This window comes from Centruroides sculpturatus, unplaced genomic scaffold, assembly GCF_000671375.1.
Source record: "Centruroides sculpturatus isolate CEXI.00-Female unplaced genomic scaffold, Cexi_2.0 scaffold503, whole genome shotgun sequence".
Lineage (NCBI taxonomy): Eukaryota > Metazoa > Arthropoda > Arachnida > Scorpiones > Buthidae > Centruroides > Centruroides sculpturatus.
Window position 1 is genome coordinate 15206 of NW_019384729.1, and position 14684 is coordinate 29889.

The window sequence follows — 14684 nt, forward strand, 5'->3', positions numbered from 1 at the left end:
TTTGCTGACTGCTCCGCGACGAAAACAAGCTTGAGCAATGGCGATGTTGAATGGTGCACACTTGGTAAGTAATCCTACAATTTTTTGTTTGTAGCGTAGTTTATACGGATTATTCCCAAAAACAAATATACGTATTTTGGAAATGTTGAGTCGGATTAGTCTAGAATCGATTAATTTTATGGAAGAAAACCTTTCAAACAGCTGTAGTCCATAAACTTCACATGTGTCGGGCTGTGATTGGCAAGGACTCGTAAGAAATCGATTCATAAAGAATGGAATGTATCTACCGTCTTATGGGGGGGTTGACTGTATTTTTTTTTTCTAATTTGTATTTTGAAATGTAACACGAGGAGGCGCTAGGGGCGATTTGTATATAAGGAATGTAAAAGGAGCATGGGATACCTTTTTCTGTTCAAAGACTTGGTGGTAGGAGGGAGAAAACAACGGACCAAGTGAAAAAAGGAAGACAAAGTTGAGAACTTGGACTAAATACAACTAGTCTTATTGTATGTATAGTTCCCGTATGACCCCATCCTGGCTGTATTCTTAGTTTTAATATATGATTATCTTTGTTCTTAGTGTTGTCTGTTTTTTCTTTGTTTGTCCAAAACATGACACCACACAATACGTTGAAAATTATACAAAACTTACTTCTAACCCTTTAATTTCTTCTGAATTTCTAAATGTTGTGGTTGTGGAGTCTGTAAAATCAGCATTTTCTAAATGAATCATATATCTTATCATATGTTTGCAAAGCTGTGCTTTCATCTGAAATATCTGGAGTTTCATCCTGTTTGTTTTTGGATGGTCCAAGAGTTTGGATAGAGTCAATATGTTGTAGTGCTTTGCGACTATTTTCTTTTTTTTGTTTCGGTTTTTCCCTCACCCCTTTCGTTTTGTTTCGTGGTGCCACCCTCCTCCAGTTAACCGTGTATTGGCAGCCAGATTGGCCAGTTGGGGGGGGTCACATGTGGTGTATATCCGGTTACTGGGGTATATAAGGTCGTGACCCACGTGGAGTAGTGACCTTTTGGTTTTGGTTTCTGGCTCGTTCCCGACTGCGGTGTTCCGGCCAGGTGTGTGTAATCAAGGTGCTGAACGTGAGAGACCTGAGGACAAAGGGAGACAAGAGGGAAGAAATCCGTTTGCATCTGAACAGGGACTGTGTGGTAGTGAACTCCAACTCGTTCAAGTGAGAGAAGATCGGCGGAAGATTCATAGGTACCAATTAGTTCTTCAAATGTTTGTACGTGGCCAAGATTTTTTGTCGTGAGTAATGTTTGTTATATTTTCTTTGTTACGCACTGTTTCGTCGTCCTGCTTTTCCACGTGTCGTGAGTCCCCATAGTCAAGGAAGGAGAGGAACAAGGTGTATAGTATGTAGCGTTGATTCGGATATAAATACCATTTTGTTATTAATTCACGCCTTGTGTAAATATCACGGTTTACTTAACAAACTTTGATTAAAACCCCAGTAATTGTTGAGCCGACTTGTCTGTGTGTGTTTTGTGTTCAGCCCTGCAGACCTTGCTCTACAGGGAAACTCTACAATGTTCTTTAAAAACAGCTGATTCAGATTCTTGTTTCTGTCCATATACATTGGAATTGTCAGAAGTTTCTAACTTTTCAGAAAGACAACTTTTTTCATGAAAAAATCCAAAGCACCAGTCTGTTTTTGAATTTCTGTGTCTTTTTGCAACTTTCTTTTTCTATACTGGTAGCCTGAGAGTGTTTTCTTCAATCTGACAATCTGTAAAAATGTTTCAGTAAAAATATTTTTATACTGAACCCAACTCATAGCTCAGCTGTAAAGTATGAACAAAATGCAAATATTTTTTTAAAATTTAATGTTCCTCTATGTCTATTAGACATTTATCAATTGAAACACGAAACAAAATTGGAAAATTAAAATATGTATTAGCTTCATTTGCAATGGGAAATGTGCTACAGTATTTGAAGTTTAGAAGTATTGCTTAGAAAAATTATTGCACATTAATAAAAATTACAGGGCATACCAAAAAAATAAAAGCAATAACTCCATTACAGCCTTCTGGTAACAGATTTTAATTTAATTAATTGGTCCTTCACTTAAAAACAATTAGACTATTGATGCTTTTTAGGTTTAAAGGGAATTGTATTGAAAGATATGGAGCACTCATTAAAATTGGAAAGCCTTAAATAAATAAATAATACAGAAACTGAAAAACAAACTTTCAGATATTTTATGTAACTATAAAAAATAAAATACAATGCCCAAATTAAATAATTTTAGAATTCAGAGTTTATATCTGAAGTTATTCAAAAGTTTTATTGCCCTACATTAAATTTTTGTTCCAACAAAATTTCTAGAGTTTATGATAGAACCTTTGTAGTATGCACTTAGAAAAGTACACAGTTTTATTTAAAACTCTAAACTTCCTTTATAAAATTAATTTTAAGTTGTGTATAATGTAAATACATAAATAAACCTTTTTTCTTCTTGCAATGCTAATACAAAATGTGTACTTACTTCTTTATAAAATGACATGGCACTAACTTTGTGAAGTCTTTATTCTGTAGAATTTCATCATGTGTTTGTTGAATGCAAGTGACTAATACCTTTATAGAAGCTTGCCGGCTCCTTTGTAGAAAATGATCAGTTCTAAAAGAAAGATCACAAGGGTTCAACAATTAATTGTAGAAAGAAGTCTTGATGGGAATTTGATTGATGAGTTGGTGAAATGTAGATTCAGAGAGATCACTCTGAGATTGTCAATCTCATATGAACAGTGTCTCTGATGAGATCAGCACTTGAGTATCATCATATAGATCGATGCATGATAGATAGATGGCATGAAGATTGGCGATATATTTGGCACCATGTCCTCAAGGACAGGAGTTTTTAAAGTTTTTTTGAACCCAAATCGACATCTGCTTGGTTGCAATCCTTCTCCTCATTTTCCCAGTTGATCCCTTATCTGTTGATAGGACTGAATTGGGGTCACTGCAGAAGACACCTCTTTCAATCTGATATTACAATCTTATGTTTTTAAGTGTTTTTCATTACTGAGTCCAGGGGCTGTTTGTTCCAATACAGAAAATGTGTTTACTTGGATGTTCGAAAGGACACCACCATGCTAAAGGGCTTTAAACAGTCCTCTCTTTCAGGCTAGCACCATAAAACACCTGGTTCAATTTATGCCTGTCAGGGAGGTTGAAATTAGATTTCCCTCTCCTGTTTTCGGCTTACAAATATGTTTATTGCTTCATTTTTCACATCCATTTTCAAACAAAAAAACATATTATATAATAGGAAATTATTCTTAATTTCAGATAATCAATTATCTGAAATTAAGAATGTTTTGTTATTTTTATTTTCTTCGATCAATTTTGTTGCCCCTAGCAATCTGCTGCCCTGGGCAGCAGCCCAGCTCATCCACCTCTGTACCAGACCCCTGTAAATAGGATTGTCATAAGTTCAAAACCAGACATTGGGACATCATGAAGTAGCATGTGATAAAAATTGATGAATATCCAAGCATTAGGTATAACTACTCTGAAAAATAAGTAAATAATTGTAATTAATTTAATGTTATTGAATTATTAATTATTAAACATTTATTGTTATCCATTATTATGTTACATATTTCTTGTTAAAAAAATCCTGGTTGTACCATTATGGATCTGACTGAATCCATGATAGACAATTAAATGGAAAGGTCTCTTAGTGTCCACAGGTTAAAAATAGCAAAAATACAAAAAAGCTAGACTATGGCCAGATGTAACCATTGAGTGATCCATTATCAATTGCACGAAACCACTGGTGGTTTTGAAGCCATCAAACAGCACTATAGAGAGCCACAGAACACAATGCAATTGAAAAGAGTAGGCTACTAAAGGCATGCACATGTGAAGACAACTGGCACATGCATGCAAAATACCTATCACCTCCAAGAATTGTAGGTGATAGATACAGATCAGAATATTTTTAGTAGAAATGAACAAATTGTGATATTTCAGGAAAAATTTTCCAATAAGGATGAAGTGTTTCAAATTGAGACATATGGCAACTCTACATATAGGCTAAACATAAAACAAAATTGAACTTGCTCTTGTACAAGGTGAAAACTCTGTGTGAAAATCCATATAAACAAAGTGTAAAAACCCATATAAAACAAAAAACAGATTGGTAAACAATAATCTAATGTCTCAATGCATGATATAGGAAAGAAGGGAACTTATTAGGGCATATCAAAATGGCAGCCATCTTGGATTCAACTCTAATTTTTTAAATGGAAAAAATAGGCATCTGACATATAAAACTGGTGGAAAATTACATCATAAAAACAATAGTAAACTTAATTTTAACACAACTTTATTCATTCTTAATTAAGGTTTAAATGATTTTATGTGAAACTAAAAAAATGTTAAGGTGAAATTATATCCCATCTAAACTCCACTAAATTGTTTTATCAACATTGACCACACAAAGTTTATATGATATTTTTGATGTGCTGTCCACCATGTTGGAGTGTTTAAAACTATCCTCCTTTCCCATATCTGATGAACCTTGACCAACACTAACAGATGAGTACTAGCTCAAGCATCAAGCAATTTGCTGTTTAAGATGACATTGGTGATGCTTGAAATCTGTGATAACATGTGAGAATAAATCACCTGATATGAGAATGACATCAGCATGTTCTGTTCATGTTAATACTTTTGTCATTCATATCTACAGTTGCCAGATGTCCTGGTTTTGTGGGATTGTTTCAGGGGTTTCCAACTGCCAACTAGCGACAGGAGACTTTATTCTAAAAACTATTCCTGCAATGAAGTATCTTTGTCTTTTTTATTTTAAATGTATTTCAGTCACTTGAAGACAGAGGTACCCATAGGGGAGGGTGGGGATGAAACGGACGAACTTCATGTTTTTATTTTTCATTAAAAAAGTTTCCTTCTAATCAGTTTTATTTTTAGTGCAAAAGATTCATTAGACCTTTACTTTATTCTGACCACATTGTGAATTCATCCTATTATATTAGTAGTTGAACATGTTCATATTTTTAGACCTCTCCAGGTGTCCCTTTCATTCCCACGTCTGGGTTGAAAGGGACTACCCGAGTTTTAATGTAAAACTTGGAATTAATTATCTCAATGTTTTCAAATTTTGTAACTGAAAAGCGATAGGCTAGAGACTAAAATTTTTAAAANTAAAAGGAGCATGGGATACCTTTTTCTGTTCAAAGACTTGGTGGTAGGAGGGAGAAAACAACAGAACAAGTAAAAAAAGGAAGACAAGGTTGAGAACTTGGACTAAATACAACCAGTCTTATTGTATGTATAGTTCCCCTATGACCCCATCTTGGCTGTATTCCTAGTTTTAATATATGATTATATTTGTTCTTAGTGCCGTCTGTTTTTTCTTTGTTTGTCCAAAACACAACACCCCACATATGGCATCCACGACAGGATACAGCCAATAGGGTCATAACTTGTATTTTCTATCCGGTGTTGCATTTAGGACTGTTTGTAAGATTTTTATATATCTGTATATATCATTGTCATGATGTCGGTTAATGTACAGGGAGATGCTAATGAACCGGGAACTACTTCCAATAGTGAAGGTGAGCCACCAATTATATCAGGGTACCTTGGAATGGTCCTGTTCTTTTCTGGTGAACGTGGTTCAATAAATGTAATACAATTCTTTAGGTGTTTTGAACAAATGGCCTCCCTGGACAAATTGCGGGATGCATCGACCCTGATAGTAACCTTAAGGACCAGGTTGAAGGGTAGACCATTAATACTGTTCTGTGAGAGTGAGGCAGTGCTTGGTGAGGACTATGAAAAGATAAAGGGAGACATGATTAGTGAGTTCTCGCCCAAAACTACAAATGCTGCGGTGGCAATGGAGGAATTTATCCGCACTGAGCAGAGAAAGGCTGAAAGTGTGAGGGAGTTTACTGTGAGAGTCATGTCTGCCATGGAGGTTTTAGAGCTTAGCTCGCCTCAGTACAACAATATAAAGGGTGAAATGTTGAAGGAGCAATTTATTCGAGGGCTTGTACTACCAATTCAGCAGGAGGTCATTAGGCTAGAACCTAAAAATTTGGAAGAGGCAGTTAGGCAAGCAGAGAATTTTGTCCAGCAGAGGAAACGTTATGCGAGAGTGGAGTCAAAATGTGCGGTTGTTTCATCTGAGGGGGTTGCTGTGGACAAAGTGAAGGCTTGTGTAAATCAGGTTAGAGAGAATAGCTCATCATATGAAGATGAGATAAAGGAATTGAGAAATAAAGTGAAAAGCCTCACAACATTAATGCAAAGTGCTCTGTTGGGAAATAGAAGGGGTAGAACTTGTCGGGAACAACCAGTGTTTTGAGTGTGATGATATGGGGCATATTTGTAGAAATTGCCCCCGTAGAGTCAATTTAAACTAGAAGCTTCCCGCCATGGGGGTCAGCATGGCGGGAGTGACTGGTCTGGTCTGGAACAGAGTGCAAGGGGTCTACCTATGTGCAGGGGGCATGTTGGTAATTTGAATGGTGTCTTTCTGATTGATACTGTGGCTGAGAAATCATTAATTGACCAAAACATAGTTATGGGTCTTGACAGTCCAGAATTTCTCGAAATGGACGTGTCTATAAAGGGCATAGGAGATACACCCATGAGATACCATAAAGGAATCAATCTAAATGTAAGAACGCTGTCTGGCAAAATTATATGTCACCCATTCGTAATTCATGACACTGATAGCAATTTTGGTTATAGCGGCATACTTGGGATTTTATCATGTGTGATTCAAGTATAATAAGAAGTGTGTCCAAGATGCTATGTACTGGGGTACATGAAGATGATATACAGACTGATAACAAAATTTCGGTGACATGTAAAAAAATAATCACCAATAGCATGATCAAAAAAATTTCTATATCTCATGAAGGCAGTGAATGGGGAGAAAAGGTTAGGTCTGTCATCTTAGAAAACTCTCACTGTTTTGCAATGGCCATCAAGGACTTAAAAGGGACTACAAAATTTATTCATGAGTTTGAACTCAAATCTGATAAGCCAATACACATCAAACAGTATAGAATCCCGCATGTGCTCCTTCCAAAATTAAAATCTAAACTTGAGGCATACTTGACTGCTGGCATTATAGAGCAGAGTGTTTCACCATGGAACTCGCTGATCCACTTAGTTGAGAAGAGGGATGGTGATATCAGGCTGACTCTCAACCTACGTAAGGTGAATGAGGTTATGGTAGAGCAGGACTTCCCCATGATGCATGTACATGATATCCTTGCATAACTAGAGGGAAGCTCTGTGTTTTCTGTGCTCGATTTGAGTTCTGGATACTACCAGATACCTGTAAAGAGTGATCTGAGGGAGATATTTGCATTCTCAACACCTTGGTGCAAGTACCAGCTATGTCGGATGCCTCAGGGTGGTAAAAACAGTGGCGATTCTTTCAAAAAATTATGAATAACATCCTAGCAGGTCACATTGGAAAGGGGTGCTTCGTTTTTCAGGACGACATTGAGATCTACTCAGTCAATGAACAGGAGCACATCAAGCTTTTTGATGAGATCCTAAAAATTTTAAGTAAATATGAATTGAAGCTGAAACCTGAGAAATGTAAATTATTTCTGCCGGAGGTAAGATATCTAGGACATGTCATTAGTGTATCTGGCATATCTGTGGACCCTGAAAATGCGAGAGTGATTATGGAGATTGAACGACCAAGGAATGTAAAGAGTATTAGAAGCATTTTGGGTAGCTTAATTATTACTGCCTGTTTATAGAAAACTTTTCTAAATTAACTGAAAACATAGTCGAGCTGACGAGGAAAGGGGGAAGTTCAACTGGGGTGAGTCTCACCAGGCTGATTTTGAGAAGCTAAAGAGAGCATTGACCACAGCAACCATCTTGTCCCATCCCAATTATGATAAGGAATTTTACTTATTTACTGATGCAAGTGACAAATGCATAGGTGCTGTACTTAAGCAAATGGACGATCATGGTAACCTCCTACCAATAGGATATTATAGCAAATGTCTGAGAGGGGCCCCTGTAAACTACTCAACAGTGGAAAATGAGTGTATGGCTTTGGTGCTTGCACACCAAGACACTTTCGCTACACGGTACTAAGAATGCCTATTAGAATCTTCACGGTTCATAAGCCACTAATGTTCTTAAAGAATATGAAGAATTGTAACCGTAGACTCATGAGGTGGGCAATGGAAGTGGCCGAATATAACTGCATTGTGGAGCACATAAAAGGCAGGGATAATGTTATGGCAGACTTTCTGTCACGAAATTGTAATGCAAATCAGATGATTAATCATGTGGTCAATGGAAATATCAGGAATTGCATCATCAAATCGCAGGAGGATGATCCGATATTTGGCCCGATAAAGCGGGCGATCCAAAATAATACTCGTGATAGGGATAAAATAACTCTACCAATAACTGACTTTGATGTTATTGACAATTCGCTTTTCGTAAAAGGAAAAAGAAGCAACAGGAGGGATAATAGAAAAGAGTGTATTGGTGAAGCCGCAACTAGGACAATTATTAGTTTGTTTCATGAGAGAGATATGGTGGGCCACATGGGAGTTGAGAAGACAGTAGACAACATCTCTAGGAAATACTATTTCCGCATGATGTGGAAGAAGGTAAGAGATTACATCCAATCATGTAACACATGCCAAAAATATAAGAGACACATGGGGAAAGCCCCCATTCAAGAATTCAGTCCTGCTAAATATCTGATTCAGATGGTGTCTGTTGATCTAATAGGGCCTCTTCCCACTTCTAAACAAGGTAATAGATACATCCTTGTGTTCGTCGATCTCTTTACGAAATATGCGGAGGCTATACCAATTCAGAGGCAAACTTCTGAAATAATAGCGGACACACTGTTTAAATCATGTTGTCTGTAGATTTGGGTGTCCGAAGGAGTTGATCTCGGACCATGGACCTAATCTCACTTCTAATATTATGGAGGACACATGTGAAGTTTTGAACATTAAGCACAAGCTGACTACATTATATAGGCAAACATCAAATGGCTCGGTGGAGCGGGTAAATCAATGTATAATCAATATAATCAGTAAAATATCAGAAGGTGATAAGGAGAACTGGGATCAATATATCTTCCCAGCAATGTTTGCATATCATAATACTGTCAACTCCTCCACCCATGAATCCCCAAATTTCTTAATGTATGGATTTGACCCAGTCCTAACAGGTGAAACTGCCATTGAGGATACAAGTAATGTGAGATGCACCAATGAATATCCGTCTGAACTGATAGACAGACTAAAATTTGCCAGGGATGAGGCCCTTGAGATAAGTCAGATTGAACGAAGGAAGTCCATTCAATATTGGAATAAGAACCGAAAATTGAGGAGCCTGGGTATTGGACAGTGTGTCTGGCTCTTGAGACCACCTAATGACCCAAAAAGAAAAAAATTTTCTCCTCACTACAAAGGTCCATTCCGAATCATTGAAATTATCAATGAAGTGAATTATAAGATTTGTGGAATGCGTGACAGTGATGTCCAGACGGTCCATGTTAATAGGTTAAAAGCTTTTTGGGGCCCAGTACAGCCAGGAAAGATGCGTGCATATCAAAGGGCAAAGCGAAGTCTACTTCCCTGAACCATGGCACGGTAGTTGATTCTTCTCCCACATAAGTTGTATGGGTGAGGTTTCGGGGTTTGCGTGTTACTAGGGGAACGTTCACCTTGAGGCATTCCAGGATCAGTTCACATAGTTGATCACATTCATCATCACAATTCCAAGGATTGAAATCATTCACAGGGCTTCGCAAAAACTATATACAGTCGACCCCCCTATAACGTGCGTTCCTATAACGGAAATTCCTATAACATAGCAAAAAAATTGTAGCAACATACATATAAAGGAGCTCCTAAAACGTCGTCACCGACTTGTTTCGCGACAAGATTGATAGAATCTGGACCAATAGTGGATGAGTAGCCGANAATTTTTTAGAGTTTAAATTTTCTATAAATGTATTATTGTCATCATTTTGAAGCTTTTAAAATTAATAGTAAATAATTCTTCATTTTAAATTGAATTTAGGTTAATTCAATTTGTGATAACAAGTGATGATAACAGACTGACTCTTCCAGAAGATCAACATAGAACCAATAATCAGTTGCAAAGGATGGAATCTTTTAAAGAAAACGAAGTAATCATTGCTGATAAACCTCCATCTTATGAAGAAATTATGCTGACAGAAATTGTAAGAATTATTATTTTAGAATTTTACTGTACACCTTGAATATTTTTAAGTCACCCAAACCCAAATAACATTTGAATGAAGATAGCTAGAGCTATGGAAGTGAGGTATTGATGGTATGTGACCATGTATTACCAAATGAGACTGATGTTAGTGCCCTTAGTAGTAAAATTTGAAAGTTAATGCTCCTATCTTGGAAACTGTGAGAGATGTTGGAATCAACAATTGAAGTTATTCTTTTGTTCAAAGGAAAAATTACCGACATGGTTTCAAGAATGTTAGATTGAAGTTATTATTAAATATTATATGACATCAATACATACAACATATTGTGTCATGGTGATGTTTATAAATATTTTTCCTGTTATGTAATAAAAGGTTGGTGTCACTGTTGACTCCTTGGGAACTGTTCATGATGGTGACCTCATTTTATTCTCCCCTTTTTCAGTGCTGACTTAGTCAAGTCAGTGTTATCTTTTGTGTAATCTTTCTTCCTTTGTCACATAATTAGTTACGTGAGTCTTACCAGTTTTCCTAATCTTTGAAAAGCAACAGCCAATCTAACAAGAGGTACAGAAAAACATAAGTAAAAAAGTTGCAGAGCATCATTGAATTAGTAGGAAATGACATTTAATAAAACAAGTGAATGGAACAAATAGAAGGCTGAAAACACTAATATTTAGGAATGTGTCAATTTTGTTTGCAATAAAGCTATCTTGCATTGTCATTTAATACAAAAGTAATACTTATATAATTTCCAGTTTAACATATAGCATGTTCAATATGTTAATATATCTGCAATAATATATATTCATATGCAAGAAAGAACTTCTGTTGCACATTTTACCAGCATTTTGGGTGTCATGCCTCATATGCAGTAACTATTTGACATAATAGGTCTTGGAGACTTATCAGTTTCACTGTGTATACTTTCTTTCAGATAATGACAAAGGAAAGATCCATGGGAATTAGGTCATGTGATCATGAGGCCACTCTACATGACCATCTAAATGATTATCTTGACCACAAAAATGTCATACAGAAAATGCTGTGTTGCAGCTGGATGATGTGCTGGAGTATTGTCATGCTGGAATCACAATGGTCAAGGGCCATACATGAAAACATCTAACCGTTAATTAATGCACTTTGTAACAGGTTTAAGTACCATCATTCAATAGTCCTTTATGTAACAGAATATTAACAAGTCACTCTTTCCAAATGCCACAGCAAGTATTGCTGGATTAACAGGCATCACATGTCTTATTACATATGTAAATAATGGATTCGTAACTATCCAATGTTTTGGGTGTTAAGTACTCTAGCATGTGTAAACTACATCTTATCAGCTCAAGAAAATTCAGCCTTTTGATAAAAAGGCTAAATTTTCTTTTAAAGCAGTGTTTTTCAGACTTTTTCTAATCCTATTAGAACATTAAAAAGTTTTTGCAACCCTAACATTGGATCTGTAAAAGAATTTATTTGATGAGAATTATTTTTAGTTGACCCCCCTATAACACTCTTGATAATTCCGTTTTATATGAATTCCATGTTATACAAGTCATTTAGATTTTACACACGAGCCGTTCACAGCCCGGCACACACATTTGTAAAATCTAAGTGATTCGTACAACATGGAATTCATATAAAACAGAAAAATCAGCAGTGTTATAGAGGGTCAACTGTATTTAATATTTTGAACCTTTTCCTTTAGAAGATAATAATGTAAAATGATAAAAGACAAATTAAATTAAAACATTAATTCAACCATTTTGAGTGGTTTTGAATTTTATTACAAAGCTTGCTAAATCAAATGTCAAGTTTTGAAATAGTTGATTGAATTTCTTTCAAAAAATCTAAATAGATTTTTCAATGTATTATACATTGAACAATTTGCTTTAATCTCTGGTTTACTATAGTTTCACTACAAATAGTCAATACTCATCATTCTTTTCTTTATAAGAAAATCCATATTTTAGAAATAATTTTACATATTTTCTTTTTTCATAGTTATCGTCTCCTTGAATAATTTAATTAGAGATGCCACGAGGCTACTATTCGGTATTCTGCCTATTCAGCTACTTTTTTTTAATATTCGTTATTCGGCCGAATACCGAATACCAAATCATGAAAAAAAAAACACACACACATTACTCAAAAACATATTTATTTTAATCACAAATTATTACATTTAATATTTAAAATCTATCAGTGGTAAGTTGTGATGAATTAAAACAATTTTTTCTGCATTTGTTGATAGCAAACGATTGCGCTTTTTCGCATAAACTATACCTGTTTATGAAAACAGCCTCTCACTATATACACTACTGCCGGGAGACATTAGATAAATCTTAGCAAATTCTGTCAGGCTTGCTTCTGTTTTGGGTTTTCTGATCACCACTTATAAAGGTCTGCCATCCAATCTAGGCCAACAGTTTTCATATAAAGTGATACAAACAGTGATATTTTTTAGTAATAAGGACTATTAGTAAACTAATTTGATGTAACAATAAACAAATAATGCATGTTGTGACACAAGCTACTCACAAATAAAACAAATGCGCCCACAGTGTCGCTACCGCACCCACTGCAATGAGACAGGTCATAGCCTGTCTCGTTGCGGTGTACCCTGTCACCATGAAATATACACGTAATTTGCCGAACATTCGGTACTTTGGCCAAGAGCATAGCTGAGTATTCGGTATTTGGCAAAATCACTATTTGTGGCATCACTAAATTTAATCATTTTTTAACATGCTTCTAATGTTAGCAAGGAACCATCCATAAACAACATGCCCTAAATTGGGAAGTTTTTGGTCCCTTTCCCTTTTTGTGCACCACCAGATACCCTCACCAAATCCTTATATCTTTCCTCTTTTCAAGGGAAAAGAGTATAAAAGGTGGTACTGATAATCTTTCCAAAATTGTGATTTGTAATATCTTCAGTTTTCTGCTAGTATGCAATCAATTAAAGAATGCATTACAGAAAACAAAATGTCAAAAAACAAGAGACCTGTAGGTGAATGCTTATCCACCTATTTTGTCCAAGTATGTTTATCAGTTTGCTTCTCACCTTCTTTCTAACTTGGTTTAAGGATGGCCCCCAATGTATTTTTCTGCATTATTTCAGTTTTATTGTTTTTGTAGTTGGTTCAACTTTCTAATTCTGCTGAGTTTTTCTTAATAATTTATTGGTCTATATTTTTGGATAAAATAATAACATATGTTAATAATTTTTGTAATAAGAAAAGTAGGCCCACATTTTCTGTTATTTGAATTAATTTAATATATAAATATATTAAATTATTTCAAATAACAAATATTCAAATAGGCTGGCTTGTAGAACAAGTTGAAAATGTTTGTGACTTAAATTTTCAACTTGTAAACATTTTCTCAGTAAAAATAAGGTCTTGTAGTGTTAAATATTTTCTTCTGAGGGTGACTTAGACTAATAATTATACATATAAGTTTATTATTACATACACACATAGCTGCAATACAAATTATACTAAATATACACCAATCAAATTTAAGCATTTTCATTTATCATATTAAAAATAGAATATGCTGTGATTCCCTATTTGGGAACTACTGCTCTAGTGATCATTGCAAAATTGGATGTCCGTGGATTGGGCCCCTCGATGTGGGTTCCTGTCTGTGGTGAGGGGACCTCCCAGAGATGGTTTAGTAAGTCTTCTTTACCATCCCTGGGATCTGAACGCCCACCCACATGTTTGCCGTACGTGGTGTCCCGTATGCTGGAAAGGGGGATCCTGGTAGTTGAGGGGCAACATAATGTCCCCAACACACTGCTTTGGCCCCTGCTTCGGATAAACGGGAGGCTCAAATCTGGCTCCGTTTGAGTCAATCGGCTGGTCGCTGAGTCATCCTTGACCTCAGCTTGGAGTCAACTGATCGATGCAGATCGGATGGACACATCAGTCTAGATGTGCTCTTCTTGACTGCATTGTGAGGGTATAGCTCCTGGGAAATCCTGGTGTGATGGCATCCCCTTGTTGGGCCCCATGGTGGGTGGGGTCACTGGGAGCTGAATTTTTAATTCTTAATCATGGATTCTCAAAAAACAAAAAATCCAAACAATCAACAATAACAACAAACAAAAAGGCCTCCAGTCAGCCAGCATACTTAGTAGTCCACGCAACTGGAGAAAAACCTCCAAGTGTTCCCCATTCTTGATCCAAAAATTGTTCGAATCAAGCATCGGGCATTTAAAGAGAATGCAGAAATTGAGGTCAGGTGACCTACTGGTGGAAACAACCTCTCCTCAACAAACAACAAAGCTTTTGTCAATGAAAACACTTGGAGATATGGGAGTTTCAGTCACATCACACACAAGTTTAAACTCATCATGTGGTGTGATATCTGAGATTGACCTAATGTCTGAAGATGAATCAGATATTCAGATTGGTCTTTCAAATCA